This window comes from Lycorma delicatula, chromosome 4 (assembly GCF_047948215.1).
Source record: "Lycorma delicatula isolate Av1 chromosome 4, ASM4794821v1, whole genome shotgun sequence".
Lineage (NCBI taxonomy): Eukaryota > Metazoa > Arthropoda > Insecta > Hemiptera > Fulgoridae > Lycorma > Lycorma delicatula.
In genome coordinates, this window is record NC_134458.1 from 216,302,484 (window position 1) to 216,323,155 (window position 20,672).

At 26.9% G+C, this 20,672-nt stretch overlaps 1 protein-coding gene across 2 annotated transcripts in view; it reads left to right on the forward strand.

The window, feature by feature from the left end:
* The first annotated feature begins 1,428 nt into the window (after positions 1–1,428).
* The window catches only part of LOC142324281 (scavenger receptor class B member 1-like), a 237,799-nt gene continuing 218,555 nt past the window's right edge, over positions 1,429–20,672 (forward strand). The window contains exon 1 of one of the 2 annotated variants that reach the window (XM_075365193.1): positions 1,429–1,589. The gene's annotated coding sequence lies outside the window, so the exon portion shown is untranslated. Of the gene's footprint in view, positions 1,590–15,720; positions 15,870–20,672 lie in introns of those variants that run through there. The other variant, XM_075365192.1, reaches the window with a different exon arrangement.

A 20,672-nucleotide genomic window follows, 5' to 3' on the forward strand; every position in this document is an offset into this window, starting at 1 on the left:
AAATTATACGGGAACCATGAAATTTATTCTTAATATAGCTTCACATTTTTAAATATAGTTTAAAGAGAAAGTACATACGGTATACTTTCATTGAATATTATAGTTATTATCTCTGTTGAATAATTTTTGCAACAAGTTAAATAAATGTACAGATATTACTGAATGCACCTTTAATCCTGATTATTCTTTGCAGGGATAGCTATACGGGATAATTAATGTTTCTATTAAATTTCAGTCTTCTGACAGTAATTCGTGATTATGACAACGGTTTATAGCTTGTAAATTACTGAAATGTGTTTTTTTATCGGTAGGAGATCGGAAAGAAAATATCGGAGAAAGTAAAGAATTGGGCATATACAATTTGAACTATAATGTTATTGAGCATCAGAAGCAGTGGAACAAATGAACACATCACAATGGTGAGGGGGTATGATTGCAGCCTACGGGACGATGAAGAAGGGTAGAACGCCTATAAAAGATATGGAAAGAGCAAAATAATGATTGATAATGGATGACATAACAGTCGAGATCATTTAATTCATGCAAATTAAAAGAAGTAGAAATTTTAGTATTGTATCTCAACTGGAACGAGTTATGTTGCTTTTAGAAAATAAAGTTAGCTTGTTTTTTCGTCCGCTAATCTGAAAAGAATATTGCTTTTAGCAGTAGCGTTTTTCTTTTAGGTTTCAATTTTCCAGTTCTTCAACATATTTAATTTAACCCGTTTGGCATTTTATGAAAAATAGTTTTGTTTATTTTTCTAAACATGTCTTTGGTTTAACTGTACCAAATATCAGCTTTCTAGCTATTCAGAAAATGAGAGAATCATATGTGTTACTGACTGTTTTCAGTTTTTTAAATGTTTACAAATAATAGTAAGTAGATTGTCGTGTCCACTTTTTTTAATTTCAACATTGTATCAAAATTATTTTGTTATTTATAAATAGCATTTAAAAAAGAGTTAAATATAAATAAAAAGACTAGTACAATGTATGGGCATTATTAAATTTATATTGTACATTTTTAAATAACTTCGTAAAGTTTATTCACTTCCGATTGATTGATAAATCATTTATCATAAATAAAATATTGCTGTCGTAGGTTATCTGTAATACAATTAGCATAATAATTATATAATAAAATAGATTATTGTCATTTTTATGACATGCATTAGGTTAAAACACAATATAAATTATGGTGACATAATTTCGATGTTTTTTCAAATTTATTTTATTTAATACTCCAGTTACAACTTATAACCTTTGTAGTCAGATCAATAAATGATTCAATTTTACACAAATCTTTTTTTAACAAAATATAATTTAAAAAAAGGAAGAAGTTTTTTTAATATTTTTAAATTAGCAAATAATTTTTTTTAATATTTTTTTTTTTTATTTTTATAGTTCAATGTACCAGTGATGACCTTCTTAGAGATTTTTAATGAATTGGAAAAGATTAAAAAGAAGAAGAAGAGAAAAATAATAAGAGAGGGTTAGATGGCTAACAAGCGGAATATGTGGTGAAGAAAATACGTTGAAAACTATACTGTTTCGTATGTAAGACAAAGCCTGGATATTGTTACGTACCTTGTAAGTACAAATTCATTAATACGATTTTTTCATGGCTTTTTTAATTTTTTTATTTTATTTTTTGTAAATCAGTTAATATTACATTTATACGTTTTGTTAATTTTTTTTCCATCAGTTAATTGATTGGTTTGATTTTATTCTCCATTTCTCTCTGTTCTGTTCTAAATGTTTAACCTCGAATTATTTATTACATCCTAACTTATCTTTTACATAAATGACAACATTATTTTTCTTCTGCAGTTTGTACCTTCCATACTTTCCTCCATAAATTCCTAATAAAGAAAAATCAATATCCACTTTTATCAAACCAAATAACAGAACTAGTTTTCTCGTATTAACTTCATCGTTAGAGTAAAGACCTTATTACTCTTCCACTGCATTTTTAAAAAAATAAATTATCAAACCAGATTTAAAAGATCTTCTCTGTCAGTTTATGTAAAATAAAATTGAAAGATTTTATTTAATAGGAACAATATTATTTTTTAGAAGAATTTTTAAATAACAATAATTTACAAAACCCTCAATTTTCTACATCTTTCTTTAAAATTTAAAAAAACATATGCTCAAATAATCTTTAAATAAGTTAGTTACTTTTATACGGATTTGAATACGGTGTACTTTGGTGGTAGGGGTTCAGTTGACCACACGTGGCTGGTCGGCCTTAGTCTGTACAAGACTACATCTCATTTACTACATCCTCATCTTATTGGCAGTGGAGAGGTTGCTAATTGTTGAATAGATTGCAATGTGTACATTAGGAAAGAAAAAAATAATTTTCACTACGCTTTTTAATTTTTCTTGTATTTATTTTATTTGTCTAGAATCTTCGCATATTTATTATTATTATTATTTTATTTTATTAGGTCTTTTAAGTATTGGTATGGGCTTTAGTCGCTTTTACTATCCGTGAAGTAGAGTATCTAATCGTTCCTGATATAATCTGTATAATATATATAATTAAGTACTGATGTGGAAAAAAAATATTGTATACGACGCATTCATTTTATTAATTTTTTATGAAAATCATACAGGGAGTAGTGTAGTACCCGTTTAACTCACAATTACTGTTTTGATGTAGGTATAGTTTGGTGGAACTTCACCGGAGAACTTCAACATTTTTAGTAGCCTAGTAAAAGTTTTTTAAAACCTCTCCACCTCAAAAATAAATCAATTCAAAAATTTGAGGTTTTCTCATGACATATTAGTTCTTTAAGTTTTTTGAAATAATCATCTGATCATCATAATTGTTGAAAGAATATTACAATTTTGAACAGTTGGAAAAGGAGGTATGATTAAATATAACCAGAAAAATCACGACGACAAATTTTCTTTTTAGCGGAACTCAAGTATTTTTTTATCGAAGTAATTTTAATTTCAGTAATTATTCGAATAAATTTAGAAAAATATTTGTAACTTTCTTCTTTTTTATTACCGTCCTTTGCGACTGGTGCCGTTTTCATCTTTCAACCGAAATTCCATGTTCGTATTCTGGTGATGCATAATAGCATTTTTCATATTCAATAAAAATTTCTGTTGTGATTCCCACTTGGAGTTGTAAACAGGAAGATCTTATCTTAAAAATTTAACCCGCCTAATTCCCCCCCCCCCCACCCAACAAATGAGCGTCATAAAATTTAATTGTTAATTTATATTTTAAGAAATAAATAAACTAAAATTACTGCAGATGATTTTCCAGGTCTAGTAATTTGTCTATTATTCGCTTTAAGTAAAATAGGATCAGCATAATTTTATTTAAAATACAATTTTTTATGATAATTTTTATTTCCTTGTACGAAGTAAAGGAAGTATTGTGATAGCGAAAAATTTCGGTTTTCAGAGTTCAACCGAAATATCCATTTTGACCATCCCTGAATCCGTTTTGACTAGTTTCGGCGTGACGTCTGTACGTACGTATGTATCTCGTATAACTCAAAAACGATTAGCCGTAGGGTGTTGAAATTTTGGATTTAGGACTGTTGTAACATCTAGTTGTGCACCTCCCCTTTTGACTACAATCGACTGGACCAAAAGTGTCCAAAAAAGCCCAAAATCCAAAAAATTTTGAATGTTGGACTTTTCCTTAAATGCAATAGCCCTCATTGAGAGATTTTCAGCGATATATCCTAAGTGGTACTTATTTTCATTGGTTCCAGAGTTATAGCCAAATCAAATTTTAATTAATGAAATATTTTGATCTTACAAGGGGAAGGCACAGCGGTTCATCTTTTAAAAAAATTTTTTTTTTTAATGTAATATATTTATTTATTAATAATTATTTACCTCTGATTGTAAAAAGAATCAATAAACGATTTTTATTATGCATAAATCGTAAAAAAATTGAAAATTAACTTTATTTATTACTAAAATATTTAACTCAATTATACAATAAGATAGATAAAAAAAAGTTATTACAATAAGGAAAAATATTACTTGCTATTTTTTTTGCAGAAAATTGGTTGAAAGTGCTTATTTTTTTAAAGAATAGGTGTGTATCCGTTCTGCTTACCCAAAAATTGAGGGCAATGTCGGTAATGTCGTCCAACTTTTTTTCAAATAAATCGAAAAATATTTCTTTATAAAAAAAATAACAAACTTGCTTTAAAACTTATAAAGTTGTCTATATTATTATTATTATTTCTGTCATTCTCTGTATTTAAAAAGTTATCAAAATATAATTTGTAAGTTAGATAAATCTTTATAATTTACAGAACGACTTATTTTTACGCGTGTTCTTTACTATTTGATCGAAAAAATAGGACCTGCGTAAAATGTAAATACATATATAATTTTTGGCCGACTTTTCGATGAAAAGTACGGAATTACTTTCGATCGCACTGAAGGAAGGGGGAGGTGAAATTGAATTTTCTTTGCGTGAGTACGAGAATACCATTCATTTAACGTATAATTTCCTTATTTTATATATCCTGTTATTTATTTTATATATATATATATATATATATATATATATAGAGAGAGAGAGAGAGAGAGAGGCATATATATAGGCTTATATACAAAGTTTGTGGCTCGAAAACCTCCAAAATTACTTGATCAATTGAAATTTAGCTGTGCGGTAGTATTCAATCTACCGCACACTTTTATTACTTTTTTATATTAAGTTGTCATGTGAAAATTTGATGAAGAGTGGTTGAGTCATTCTTCAGTTATACTCAATTTAAGGTCGAAAACAGACAACATAACCTAAAATTGGGGTTATGTTGATTGTGTAGAGGTGTATTTTTCATACGCGTTTATGCAGTTAATCAGTGATAACCGAGTTAAACTTAATGCTTGTGTGTAGGGTCTGTCGTTAATCGAAAGTATGTAGTACATTTTCTCTGAAAATCAGTACGTTTCTGACAGCGAAATAGTGAGGACGTCGGAAACGAAAATTCTGTCTTCTTGCGTAGTTCTGTGCAGTAATTAATTTAATTTTAGTCATATTTCTGAAACTTCAAGCCTATTATTCCTAAACGTTTTAAAAGTATTTAATTAAAGTTTATCAATTGTGAAATTGTTTATTATTGTTAAAGAATAACTTAGAAACAATAATTATTTTCTTTCCTTTTTGTAACTAATCGCTAAATGATGAAGTAATACCCTAATAATCTAAATACGTATTAAATTAATGTAAATATTAAAAAAAAACTATATTTTTTAAAGAATTATTTTGTCTAAGCTCAGAAATTTTATATAGTAAGATAGATAGTGATACTCTGTGTTTTAAAGCGGTTTTTTTTTAAATAAACGACATGTGTTTCTACCCTGTTTAAATGAATCATTAATATTCGCAAAATAATATAAAAGGAGAAAAGCTTTTATTTGGTAGTTTTTATAATTACTAGTTAACAAAATAACTACAGCTCACACTCAATTGTCTTCATTCCATAGATGGATTAAAATTATTGAGTTTCAGTTTTTATAAGTGGTTAGTGAGAAATTTTAATTTTTTTATTTCATTAATCTTTCAACGCAGATCTGTATTTATAAAATATACATTTTCTTATTTATAAAAATCAGTTTTGCTTTACTGTAAATAAAAGATCAAGTAAAAAACATATTACGTGAAATAAAGTGTAAAATATTTAATTTTCAAAACATAAATTTTTAATACTTATATATAATATATAATATAATGGATTGTTTCATAAAAAAAGGCGTACATTAATTTGTTGCTTTGTGTTATTTATCCCAGTTTTTATTATGATTAAGATGCATGTAAAACATGAAATTAAGAAAAGCTAGTGTTGCTTTTTCCGAGAGTAATGATGTTCAGAATGTAGTCAGCTGATTATATCACTGGAAGGTCGAAATATGATTACTATTTCGGTGGGCTGATATGAAAAAAATATATTCTGTTCGGTGCAGACGGCAACGGCAAACTATTTTCCTAGTTAAGCCTGGAATAGAATGCTTATTATTCTTTAGAATGACAAATTGTTTCTTAGAGTGGTTTTTAATTCATGTCACTTCGCCCAAACTAATTTCGGCTATGCAGTATACGTCCAAATAGATTACTTTCGTTTTAATTCCTACTCAAAAATCTTTTGGTGATTTTGTCTCACAAGTCTAACTGACATCGACACAATGTTAGGTTGAGATTTTTCAACCTAACATGACATTCGTGAGTAAAACGTGAAAGAGTGATGGATTTTAAGCGTAGCCGCTGAAAGACGTAGTGGTTGACGTTAGTATTGGAGAGAAGTCTATTTGTTCGATCTGTAGAAGCAAATTTGTCAGCGACAAAAACGTTCATTTGATTGTAATCCTAACTAAAAAATATAGCAGTAGCTATTTTTAAAAAGAAAATTTTATGAAACAATCTTTACTTATACATTATTCTACTTGACAGTAATATTTAATAAAAATCGAAAGGCGCATTTGATCGTGACTGCGTCCGAATATCTAATAATAATTAGATTTCGTTTCGCCCTTTAAGTAAGAATAAAATGATATGTTTTTTTTTAGATTCGCAATGATTTCTTAATTTTATTTTGGAGAATTTAAATACTTTACAGTACAGCTATTAAACGTGTACACATGTAACGTAGAAAAAACTAAAATTAAGAAATATGATCAGACTGATATTTTATGATTAAAATAATTTACTATTAGAACTGGATTAAATATACTGCAAAGCACACTTTAATTAGTGCTGCTATGAATTGGGTACAGATAGTTCATAACATGATTAATTAAATGCAGTAATTTTATATTACGTTATACAAGGGACTGGTACCCTACAGTGCGTTTTCATTGGTGGAAACATTGCAACATCCTGCAAAATATTATTGTGGAGGTGACCTATAGCAAACGCTAATGTATAAATAATATTTATATTAATAGTTTAACACACTGTAGTTATAAAAATTCGTGCTATGATCTGAATACAAAACTGCGATTACATTCACTTTACTAAGGATCAGCGTTCAGATTGGGATAAAAATTTCACATCTTATTCATTATATACACAAACTAAATTAGAATACTAGATTATGTACTATGAGACTCTTGAAACTTAATTTGTCTGGCTGTATTTCAGTCAAGGTTGGCGTGCTAACCTTTCAACTGAAAGGTCCCGGCTTCTAATCCCGGTCAAGTGTGGTACCATCTTACTTATTAATTTCTTTGCGTATTCTCACAGATAAGGTTCTAGCTCTAATGATGAATTAGTTATAAAAAGATATATTATTCTTGAGACTTATCAAAGTTTTTTTTTTCTTATAACTAGCTAGCTTATGTAATAATATAGAATATAAGGGAGAGTATTGTAATAGGTTAACGTTTTGGGCCCTACTTTTTCATAAACTTATTTCTGAGGCCTGCTGAATATAAAATGCAATTAGGGAACAGTTATTTACGTGATTGATGTGGTTTTCATGTATTGGTATTGTTTTTTTAAATATCTACGGAGAGATTAAAGTTGTGTACGGTGATTCGTATACATGGAGTATTGGTAATATTACATTTTTATAAAAATCGGACAAGAGGATGGGTAATTCATTTTAATAATGATAATCATTGCCTTTAAAAAAATTTTGAGATATAGCAAAATAATGTTTCCAGAATTTCTCCATTAAGATCTTTCAAAACAAAAATAAAAAAAATAAAATACAATAGTTACACGGTCATAATTTAAGTCATTATTGCATAATAATGCGTAATCCATTATGAATAACGTAAAATAATAAGTTTTAAACATTCTTTTGCTAATATTTGACCTCAAAGTAACAGCTGCAAAATGTTCTAGCTTCTGCCACAACCTTAAAATGGTTAAAAATTAAAAGAAAACGTTTTACATAGAAATGTTTTGTTAGTTTCTAAACCCTCTTTAGCGTTTATGACTATTATTAAATTTCTAAATTCTTCTAAGAAACCCCGCACTCCTTTTAGAACTAATCTTCTGTACTTCATTATTTCGAATATTGAACTTAATAATAATCTGTATTTTATTTTTGGGCTTTTTTTTTGTCTTCAGTCATTTGATTGGTTTGATGCAGCTCTCCAGATTCCCTATCTAGTGCTAGTCGTTTCATTTCAGTATACCCTCTACATTTTTGGGCTAACCATCCGATTACCGCTATTTAGGAAAGATGAATTTTGTAGCGTACGATAAATAGCAAGTCTGACAGAGATTCGAGCCCAGATTGTTTTTGATGAAAATAATTTCGTTAGATTTTACACATACGATTTATTGTAAAGACATTTTACACTAAGATCTAGGAGGAGGCAGAAAAATTTACTTTTTAATGATTCTTTTTAATTATGGATTTATGATTTTTATCGATGTAAAATATTTTTTCAATAAATAAGATTTACCTTACTTATGATTTACTTTCTTAAGAATTACGTGTTGCTAGAAGCAAAGATTTTTTTTTAATACTATGCGACCTGGAGATGCTTTTGTAGGTATTTTAAGAAGGAAGATGAGATAAATGAGATGGTAGATAACCCTTCCCGGGTATCGAATCCGAAAACAAATGATCTAGAAACCGGCATGTCATATATACATTCTTTAACTAAGTCAGCAAATCTTCTGCAGCATTGGTTACAGTTAATGAATCGATCTCTCGAGAATCATATATTTTTATAAATATTAAACCATTTTTTCGTTAATGTTGAGGCTTTTGGAAAATTTTTATTAATTTATATTAATTTCCAGTAATAACCTTATATAATTGTAAACAGGTTTGTACGGTTCAGTATATCTATTTTATTAAAAATAAAAGCCTCTTACATAAAATATGTAAATTATTAATCCTCATTTACAGAACCCGTTAGTCGAGTAAGAATCCTGTAATGGTATTTTTATGTTTTTATTTAAAAACAACATTATATTAGTAATTTTGGAAGTAATAAAGATTGAATTTTGTTTTGCGTGTGGAATATTTTAAAACCTTATACAAAAATATCCATTAGTAAGAAAAAATCTATTACGAAAGGGTAAAGAAAAACCAGATAAAGACGTAAATGAATGTTCTTAGAAGAAAGAACACGACTGTGGTCTGAAATCAATTGATATATAATTATTAATTTTCTTTAATGCTTGGATTAAACGATTGTTAACACAATAAGTGTTCAAGTAATTCATTTAAAATCCCCCAAGGTAAAAGGGTCATGGCTTTGAATCAGCATGAAATATATACATATATACATATATATATATATATATATATATATACTAGCATATATATTCCCTTGAGACTGGCGGGATGAGATAAGTAAAACGAGAATTTATTAATGAATGGAAACTTTTTATAATTTTTAATTTATAAAGTAGAAAGTGGGTTACAGAATAACTTCGCTTGTAGCATAATACTGCATCAGAGTCTGGTAATCCCTTATAGTTAGTTCCTAGTAAATCAGTCATTTAAAAGATTAATGATATTAATATCTGTTTATCAATACAAGTAATTTTATCTGCGTTGAAAACTGTAAAAAAATTTATTTGAAAAAAATGGAGATGAGAGGACGATGATTTGGTTTTACTTAGATATGTGAATAACAACCGGATATAAGAATCCTTGATTAATTGAATTTTATTCGATTAATGAGAATTGTTGTTAGAGACATATTAAATATTATATTATGGATTTTCTTAGAAGTCTTAAATTTTGTAAATTCAAACTGAAGATCGATTAATAAGTACCAAATTTTTCATACGTGAAAGTCCATTACTGGTAGGTAGCATAGGTTTGGTGATATTTATTTATTTATTTACTTTTTAACATGTCCAGGCCGATTCTTCAATTACAGTTCTTGTTTTAATGGTAAAAATGACAAGTTACCTAATTCTGTAACGCATGAAAAAATGTCAAATCTGACCGAATATGAAACCCAAAATCAGTATATGAACCCCAAAAGGACTCTACCCTCCGCAAAGTAGGTCGATAATATTTCATTAAGATCCAAATCATCTTGAAATATAGATGATAAAATTTTTTTAAATGTATTTGTTTAAACTTAGATTAATAATACTTTTATTATTATTATTAAATTAAATTATAACATATTTGCATAAAACTGGGTTTTTAAACATTCTTTAATATTTCTTATAGCTTAAAATTTCATTTATTACCTGCACTTGATTATGTATTAATTATTATCCATTACCCCTCTTCAAAACTCATATTTAGAAGAAAATCAATTGAGATCCTAAAGTGTAATTACCAACAATGTATTTCAGCTTTGGAGGGTAGATTGGAACCTTTGAATTTAAGTATACCTTAAAATATTTTAAGTTTCTGAACATACAATGTGAAGGTGGCCATCATTTCAGTTCACACGTTCTTCAAGTTGAATCTTTATAATTTGATTTGAACATTTCATAGGGGGTGAAAAATTTTTAAATTTAATTCTTTAAATTCTTTCCAAATAGTCTGCATGAAAAAAATGCTATTAGATTCCGTGATCCATCATACCAAGGAATATAGCTATCTAATGGCGTTTTTCGTACGCTATAAATTTCCATTCTCGTAGGGCAAAATTACCAAAACAGTCGATGCGAAAATAATAATAACGTAGTCCGGGAATTATTTGATCGTTTAACCTCATCCTGCTGAAACCAAACGTCTGGTTGATTTTAGGTTTCTCCGATATTTGTGGAGACAAAAATTTTCTTAATTATTCATGTTGCTTTGAACAGAGTATTTGCGTAATTGTCTTCAAAGAAGTATAAACCTATCTTTCCAGAGAATACTTTTGCACACCATATGGTGAATTACTACTCTTCAGTGGTTCATTATGCGGTTTATTAGGGTTTTTGGTACTAATTGCCGAAAAGTCTTATTTATTCGCATTTCCACATAAGTGAAATCTCATTAATTACTCGTTAGTATTTTGTGGATAACGTCTTCGTTAATGTTTATAAGTTACAAAAGACGGCACCAAAAGATTATTCGGTTAACCCGATCAGTGTCATATATAAACTGCACTACTTGAATTTTAAGGGAATGTGTAAATTCTTCACAAAAATCTTTCAAAAGCTGGGGTTTGACAAGCCAACGAAACCGAATGTCAAGGGACAACCGTTTTTGGGTTCTTAATATTATAGAATTACATCTACGTTTTCAGATGTACTATTTCCTTCTTTACCACAAGGTTTTTTGTTCAAAAACCAAAATTCTACAACTACACTTTTTTTGTGGCATTCGCTGACGGTTATCTATCATTCCGGCGGATAACGAAGTGGCGTCGAAATATAACCGTTCTTCCTCATTAAACTATCCTTTTTTTGTAGAATGCTCATTCGCAAACGTTTTCTGTTCACCCGTCCAACGGTCCACCATAATAAATGCTATAGAAAATAGATTCTATCCTTACCAAACGATATCGAACATACCCGAATCTTACAGGAAAAAAATGATGTTAATAATCGCCTCTTTCAGTGGCTCACCCATCATTAATATATTTTTCTCCTTAAAAATTTCATATTACAGTCTCTTGAATATTTGTCGTTTATTAAAAAATAAAAAATTACTAAAGGCTTTAGTTTATAAGGCTTCATCGTCGGATTATGGCTACTAAAAAACATTTCATTTTTTAAATTATAGAAACTTTTCAGCAATTCCAGAGCCCTTATAAATACTAAATCCATTAAAACTAAAACTTAACTTCATTATAGGTAGGATGAGCAGCATATAATACATTTAACAAAATCAATCCGCTATTTGTCTTCTCTTTTCTTAATTTGATGTTTCATAAATGTAAAATTTCTCCATTGCAACTACATAATGGTAAGAATTATTTATTAATAATTAATAAATGTATAAAAAATATGCTGACGTTTGCAAAATAAACTTATTATTTATAGTAACAAAATAAAGTCGCAATAATAAAATAAATATGTAATGTACAAAAAATTGCTACTCAAATAATGTGTATTCATAATGCATGGATAAGTATGGGGTAATTTTCCATATAGTAATGGGTTTTTTGAATTTTTTATACTTCCTTTGTCATAAATATTGTAATTTGCGAGTTTACATTTTCATGTAATTTTTGCATTCATTATTTTTTTAATTGTACTGCAATTAAAAATATATTTTATGTAGTTATTACATGTCGTAACATTAAACTAAATTAATCAGCCCAATATATATCTTTACAGTAGGCCAATATACGTATACTTAATTTGCTTTTCGTATTGGCGTCAACAGGCTAATGGCCAAATCGCTTAAAAAGTCACAGAAGTAATCACAGTAATTTTATTTGTTATGATGAAATGAATTTTATAGCGTAGGTAGAAATCCTAAGCCTTCCGGGATTTGAATTAAGTCTCTTGAAATAAAAACAATGAAAGCCAGAAACACTATCCTTCGCCATTACAGAGGTCAGCGGAGGTAACGGAATATCTAGTTAAAATTTTATCTAAAAATTGACGAAATCATAACTAATAAAGTTTGTTACATATAAACAAGCTATAAGAAAAAACAGGAAAAAATGTTACCCGTAAAATTTGTTCGGAGCTTCGTTTTACTTAAAAAAGTTTTGAGGCTTGAATTTTTTTCTATTATCTTTGTTTTATTTATTAAATTAATTCGGAGTTATAAAACCATTTTTTTGTGTTTTATTGTCAAAAGGGTGCAGAATCCCTTGTTATTAATTTAATTAACATTTATTATTGATTTCAATCAAATTTGGTTCTGTAAAATAAAATCTTTTAATTTAATTTTACGTAAGTTTTTGGGAAGATCTTATAAAAATTAAATGGATAATTTGTTAAAAACAGCTAAGCAATTTTTAAAAACAAGATCCTTTCTTTTCGGTTGGATTTGTTTTTTTGTTTTTTTTAATTGAGTATTATTTTTATTGTATGAGTAAATGACTTTTTGCGTAGATAATAATCAAATATATAACACCCGAGTATTCTTTTTTCAAATTAATATTCATGATAATTAAATAGATTCATTTACAAAGATTGTTATAGAATCAATATTGATTCAGTTGTGATATATATAATTCTAATGAAATAATTAATAATTATGAATTTGTGTTATAACTATTATTTTTATATTTTAATAGATCAATGTTTCATCATCAATTTAGTCGTTTTATAAGATTGCCCGGGTGTATCGGGAGCAATAAATAAATAATGTGCAAGTTAACACGTTTTGTTTATTTGCTATACCGTCAGGATTATTAAAATAAACATATTACGTAGGGTTGTCGTTAATGGGTTTGCTTCAAACATACGGTAGTTCAAATATCTGGAAGTTTATTAAATGAAGAGTACATTAATCGTTAATAAATAATCTTTTTTATCGGCAGGTTACCGAGATTGAAAACCTAGGTCCTCAATTTCCTGCATGCTCTTGGAGGTGAGTTGGCCTACTTTCTTAATATTATAGCGCAGTTGACGCACAGTGGTTTCACATCGGCGATAACAAATACTCCCTTTCGCAAGACGTCCTGTAACCACCAATGACCGAAAAATAAAAGACGCTGGGCTCAACAAAATATTCCTATAACCTTTATCTTGCGTACGATTAGCCCAGACAGGCGTACCGTACAGCATTATACCCTCACAAACACTTTTATAAAGAACACGCACGGTTCTAAAATTCAACCCCTAATCGGAATGAACAACTCTACGGACACTAAAGAAACCATCGCATGCTGCCTTCTTAGCAACATATCGAAAGTGCTCCTTGAATCGAAGATTTTCAAGGATAAGACCCAGATATAACCATTCAGAATTAGGTGTAAGCTCAATTGTATTATCTTTAGCATGAAGATGACCATTAGAGGGTGTATACATGATACTCATGACATAAAATAGAGTTAAGTAAATCTATTCATGATTATTAAATTTTTTTTAAATTTAATATAATATATATATTCAAATGTTATTTATTAATTTGATTTTTTTCTCAATTCATTTTACCAATTAGTCAGAATGTTTTATTTAGGATGAAAGTTTGGATACCAGAGATTTTTTTTTAATTTCTTGACCTTGAGCTCTTCTGACGCAAAAAATTACAAAAAGAAGTACAGTATAGTTCAGTTTATATATTTATATATGTCTACGTTGGCGTCTATTTTGCTTTATATCTCCATAAAATAAAATAAATAATTAAAATTTTGTATAACGATACTTATTTACAGGTATGTTATATATACGAGTATACTGGTACTATATATAAACATATACTGATACTATATGTATATATATGCTGATACTGTATACACCTTTATAAAAATTGTTGAAAAAAGAGAATGGAAACCTTTAACTCGTGACTAAATTTTTACGATGGTGCATTTTTATGAAAATTTCACCGGGGAAATTTTGAAAGCTGTTAATAACAGTAAAAAATATTTTATAAAATCTTCCCACCAAGAAAAAAAAATTGTGAGAAGTCAAGTTAAATACATAGGGAAAATATCATAACCAATTTACCAATTATTTTTCAAAATAGAGTAATTTTCGTAAAGAATTTCCAGAGTTACAGTTTAAATTTATTTAAATGCCAAACTCCGTGGCGGAGTGGTAGCGTCTCGACCTTTCATCCGGAGGTCCCGGGTTTGAATCCCGGTCAGGCATGACATTTTTCACACCCTGCAAAATTCCATTTTCATATCCCACGTACAACATTCAAGCTTATGTGGTGATATCATCAAGAAAAAGAATGATTTAAAACATATCGATTTTGAAATAAACATATTAATTTAAATTATTAATTGTACATATATTTATATTTTATAACTTATTTTTTCACCAGTCATGATTGCTTTCTTTGAGAGTAATAATGTTCATTACAGAGTCAGGCCTTATAGTGAAGGTGTCACTTATAAGGTTAATTATTTCTTACACTTCAGTGAGGTAAAATATCTTTTACCCGCAAAATTATTATGCAACTCTATAGTGTATGTAATCTTTTCAAATCAATCTCTTAAGAAAATTTGTTTGAAAAATCATTTTATTAGTTTTGAAATAATTTTGTGTTCTGATAGGATAAAATGACTTCTTACGTCTCTGAATTTTTTTTTTAAATTCTTTTTATACACTTATTAAATTTTAATCATATGACTGAGACGATCCTTTAAACGTTTATTAAACGAAATATTAGATTGTTAATTTACTTTAATTTTATTATTTGAAAAACAATAAGTTAAAAAAAAATAAAAAATTAAGGGGGTTGAAAAAATTAATAACTAGAATAAATAATATAGTACATGATCATTATAATAAGTTTATATATTAATATATGCCCCCACAATATTTCCCCTCTCCTTTTTTTTCATCTACGTCTTCTGATGTAACTAAAAGGGAGTTATAAGAGAGGGGGTGCAATAGGAAGGTCAGTAGCCTAACGTTGACGAGAGTATATCCAGCCTTTTAAGAAGTAGGGAATGTGGTAGTGGACATAACACTCAAACTTCGTCAGTGCTATTTCATCTGTGAATAGTCTAACAACTTAGTGTACGTTACAGAGATTAGTTACATTTGAGTACTTGAAAAAAAATAAAATAATTTATTCTTATTATAAAACAGATAAATATACAAAATAATTTTATTTTTATTAAAAAATAATAATTCATATAAAAGTTTATTTATATATATATATATATATATATATATATATATATATATATATATATAATATATAATATTTTTGTGAAAAACCTATCTAGATATTAATTAATCGGTTATTAAAATTATTAGACAGTTTATATTATTAAAAAGAATTAGATTATTAAAAGAAAAACAAATTTGAAATATTGGAATCAAGTACCGCACGTAACTACAACTGCTACACTACAGCTAATCTACTATCATCTGAGGTAATAGCAACAAAACATTTTATTCGAACAGTTAAGACAACTTTCCCTCTCGTTGTTTTCACTTTCTACTTCTTTTTTCTACTTCTTCCTCTGTTTATTCTATTACTTCTACATATACTTCTTATGTCTTTTTTAATTTCTATTCTGTATATATATATATATATATATATATATATACAACTATTATATCATGTTCTTTTTTTTATTATTCCTTCATTCTATCAATCTTCAGTTTTCGACTTTGACTGTAGTACACTGCACTACCTATATACCTTAATATAGTCTTATATAATATTACATAAAATAACACAACAGGTTTATCTCGTCTTTGTTGGTATTTTATCCTTTTCTTTAGTATTTCTTATATCATACGATCAACATCGCCATATTAAAACTGCATTTTAAATAATGAACGTCAGCAGATTTATCATTGTTCATTATAGTTCATAAGAAAAAACAAAAAAAAAAAAACATATATATATATTTATAGTGTTGTGCGTTTTTTATATTAATATAAAGTATATTGTGTTAACTATTTCTTTGTGCTTTATCATTTATACTGGATTAAACAATTTATTTTTCTAATACGAATTTTGTGTGATTTATATTGTGTATGTTAATATATTATTTCTTGAATTTTGATATTAAAAAAAAATATTTTATAAACCTTTATTTATTTAAATATTGTATAGTAACACAATATTAATATAGGATATAATTTTTTGTGAAAAATTTAAATTATATAATTTTACGTAAGTACAATAATATTAATAATTTTTTTAATTTTATTTAGTTAATCATTTTATGAATAATTTCAATTATTTTTAACATTGATATATATGTATATATTTTAAAAACAATCTTATCATTACATTATCTGCATTTTTAAATCATTCAGTAGTATTCACTGAGAATGATTGAATGATTTTTTAATAGCAAATCTTTTATTATAAAATTAGCTTATATAAATATTATAAACTAAGTCTTATCATTTCAGATTTTTAATGAAAAAAATTAAGTGTATGTGTATTTAACACCCTTTTTTATCAAATTATTATATTATTTATATTAAAATCAAGTATTTATTTTAATATTTATCTCACCGATTCATTTATACGAAATATTGGGTTATACTGTTGATCTGGGTTAAGTTACCGGTAACAAAGGGATGATTTTTATGTTCAATTATATATATAATGATTTGCAATAACATTTATGATCATACCAGAATAGCAAAATTTAATTTAGACTTAACAAATTTACTTGTAAAACTCTTTTAACTCGTGTATTCATCATCAGTTAAAAAATTCTGTCATGTAATGTACGAGTATTACCATCGTTACATATAAAAACTGATATTCCAACTGAAGTTTTTAGTTTTTTTTTAATTAAGATAGTAATCATGAACACAAATCGCTTTTATTTGTAAGGAAGATAATGCTTTATCCTGATATAGAATTTTATAAATCATGATAAGCTTTTATCACAAATTGGAAAGTTTTTATAAAACTTTATATTTTTTGTTCTCATATACGATTTAGGAAAGTGTATAACGTTATATATTATATATACACGTAAAAAAATATCATAAATTCTTAAATTTATTTTAATAACTAGTATAAAACTGATGTTGGTACTATTATTGAAACGCATATTAATATATAAACAGCTTATTTATATATATATTTCATAAATATATTAAAACCTTTCAATGAATTTTAATTTTTAATTATTTCCACTTAATTTTAAAAGTAAATATCTGCTCGTGAAAAAATAGGGCATAATAATTATAAAAAACAGAATCAAATCTAGTTTTTTCAGGAGACTTTTTTTACATGGCAATAAGTAAACTCATCTTAATTTAAAATGTTAACATTTCAAAATATTAATCGATAAGAATACTTTTCTGTTCGAAAGGGTGTAACTACAATATAGAAATAATGTTAAAATATCTATATGTTGATTATGCTACGTATTTTACCAGATATTTTAAGAAAAAAAAAACAAATTTTTGCCTTCAAATAATAAATGACTAATGATTATAAATTTCTATCAAATATTAATGATAGTTTTTTCCTATTTTTTGTTTTATTTTTCACATCTTGAAAAAAATACTTTCCCTCTCTCTTATGATTTAAGAGTATTTTACTTATATTTTTAAAAGCCTATTATAAAATAGACATGACAGTGCATAATAAATTAAGAAACCTGTTTAGAAATATTTGTAAATAATCAACTTTTAAATCGTAATTGAAGCGAATGTTTGTGTAGTGTTATGTCAAAAGTATTAATGGATATTCGACAACTTAAGAAAATATTATGCATTTTATAATATATATGTATTTTTTTTAATAGAAATCGATTTATTTTTTTATAATTATAGATTGAGTACAATTTTGTAGTTTCTAAAATTTATAAATATTATGAATAATTTTTAAATTTTGAATCTGAGTAATTTTTTATAAGATTGCATTTTATTTCCAAGTTCAGATGTGAGAAGAAGAAGTATTTTGATATATGAAATTTTATGTCATCCCCGTCGCGGCTTCGCCCGTGCTATATGGTTACTTGCGTTTCCCGTCGGGATCAGGGGATATTTTGCCCTTCCCGTCTAGCAAGTGTAATCTGCCCTCTGGACCTCCTTGTGTACATTAAACTCATGCTTGTGAATAATGTTAAATAAAAATTAAAGCTAGTTCAATTTATAAAAGTTATCAGTTTATCGTAGCTTTTATCAGTCTCTTCAGAGCAAGAGTTTGATCAGTACAGGGCTTACTAACTATTGGAAGTTTAAAAACCAATTGGTTTTTAAATTTCCCGTCGCGGCTTTGCTCGCGAAATACATAATCAGAATTTACAAACATAAATTATCACAACAATGTCACCGAATCTCATAAAGGTTGATTCAATAGCGGTAGCATAAAACGGCAAAAGTTTAAAAAGCAATTTTTGATTTTTACCCCCTTAAAATGTTAAAATTCAAAATACTAAGTTTTTAGATATTTATCTGAAGAGTATTTGCAAGCCCAAATCGAGTGAATATCCCGTTCAGTATAGTCGGAAATGGGGAAAATTTACAATTATTGTTAGAAATTGTTTTACCTTTCTTCACCCACTTGAAGGTCGAATTTAAAAAAAAATTATAAATCGGTTACATGAAGATTACACGTACCAATAATAATCGTTGATATCTTCATTTGTTACTGAGAAATTTAAAAAATAGTAAATTTCATTGTTACTCCATTTAACCCTGTAAATTATGCAATTTATGTACAGTGATAAAAATATGAAAATCTTTTCATTATTATACTTTTTTGTGCGTTAATAAAATTTTTTTTTGTTAAATATTTCTCTCTTGATTAGAATAAATAATATTTCATCTTAATTTTTTTTTAATATTAAAATAATTAATTATGTAAACCAATTAGATAGTAATTTTAAATTACCTTACTGGTTTTTAAAATTAGATCATTAGTTTTATTAATTATTCACTAAATATTAATTTTAATTTACTTCCTGAATGAAATTAAGTATCGTTAACGGTTATATCTATGAATTAATTTATATTAAAAAAAAATTATATTACAGATAAAAAGGAAATTTTTTATTAGAGAAAATTTATTACAAATCAAAAGTATAGAAATTACATTTAAAAATTAAAATAATTAGATAACAACACTTATTTCTAATCTGTTTATTATAGATTTTAGTTCTTAATTAATATAATGCTAAAATTTCGACAAATTAACGTAAATTCAGAGTTATACGGATTAATATCAAAATAATCTATTGATTAAGTAAGTGTATAAGATTGCAAGAAATTTAACGATTTACGTATTTATTTCCTTCCTTCCAGTAACACCTTCTTGAAAGCCAAAATAACATCACATTTTTTCTAAGAAAAAGATTATAGGATCAAATAAAAAAATTATTTATTTTATTTTATCTGCTATAAAAAAGAAAACGCAGAACTAAATTACTTTGGCTCCCTATTAGTAATTGAAGTTTATGTTAATTGTGTCTCCTCTTGTGCTGAAAAAGAGCCGACATGTTTGTCAGACAAAGTATGTTCACGGATTGGTATGTATGTTGTATACATGCTTGGAGCGGTTCGTAACAAGGGTGGAAAGAAGCCTAATGCAGTATTCTTCTTAGTTGCCTCTTCATAGGAGTTGAAGAGAGGAAAACTTTGTCTTTATTTTTTTAGAAAGATAGAGAATGATTTTAATGATTACAAAATTACTCACAGTAATTCACAAAAATACATTATCTTACGTAGGTATAGCAAAATGCCATAAAATGTAAATTTTGTCGATATGTGTATTGTAAAATGATATAATCATAAAAATTACATACGGTGAGCAAATTGTAATATAATATAAATTTAAATAAATATAAAATAAAAATATTTTTATCGTTCAGACACCTACAAATTGAAATTGGCACCCGGTTGAGTGAGGAACAGTACATTAGGCCAGTTAGAAAAAAATTCCTTAACACCCTACTCTTTAGAAAAAAATTATAAAAAAGTCCTTTGCAGAAAAAATACGTAAAAGAAAAAGACCTAACAAAAAAAAATATACGTGTGATTAATTTTTATACATAAAACCGAGACAAATATCGATTAACCAAAAAATGAACAACGTAAGTTAGAGTACACAGAAATAAAATGCTCCATAAAATCATCCTTTAATCTAATATTTTATAATAATCTTTTTTTAAATTAAACAGAAATTTTTCTAAATAAAACAGAAACAAACGTGGATAATTCAAAAATGAACTTTAAAATTCAGAGTAATTAAT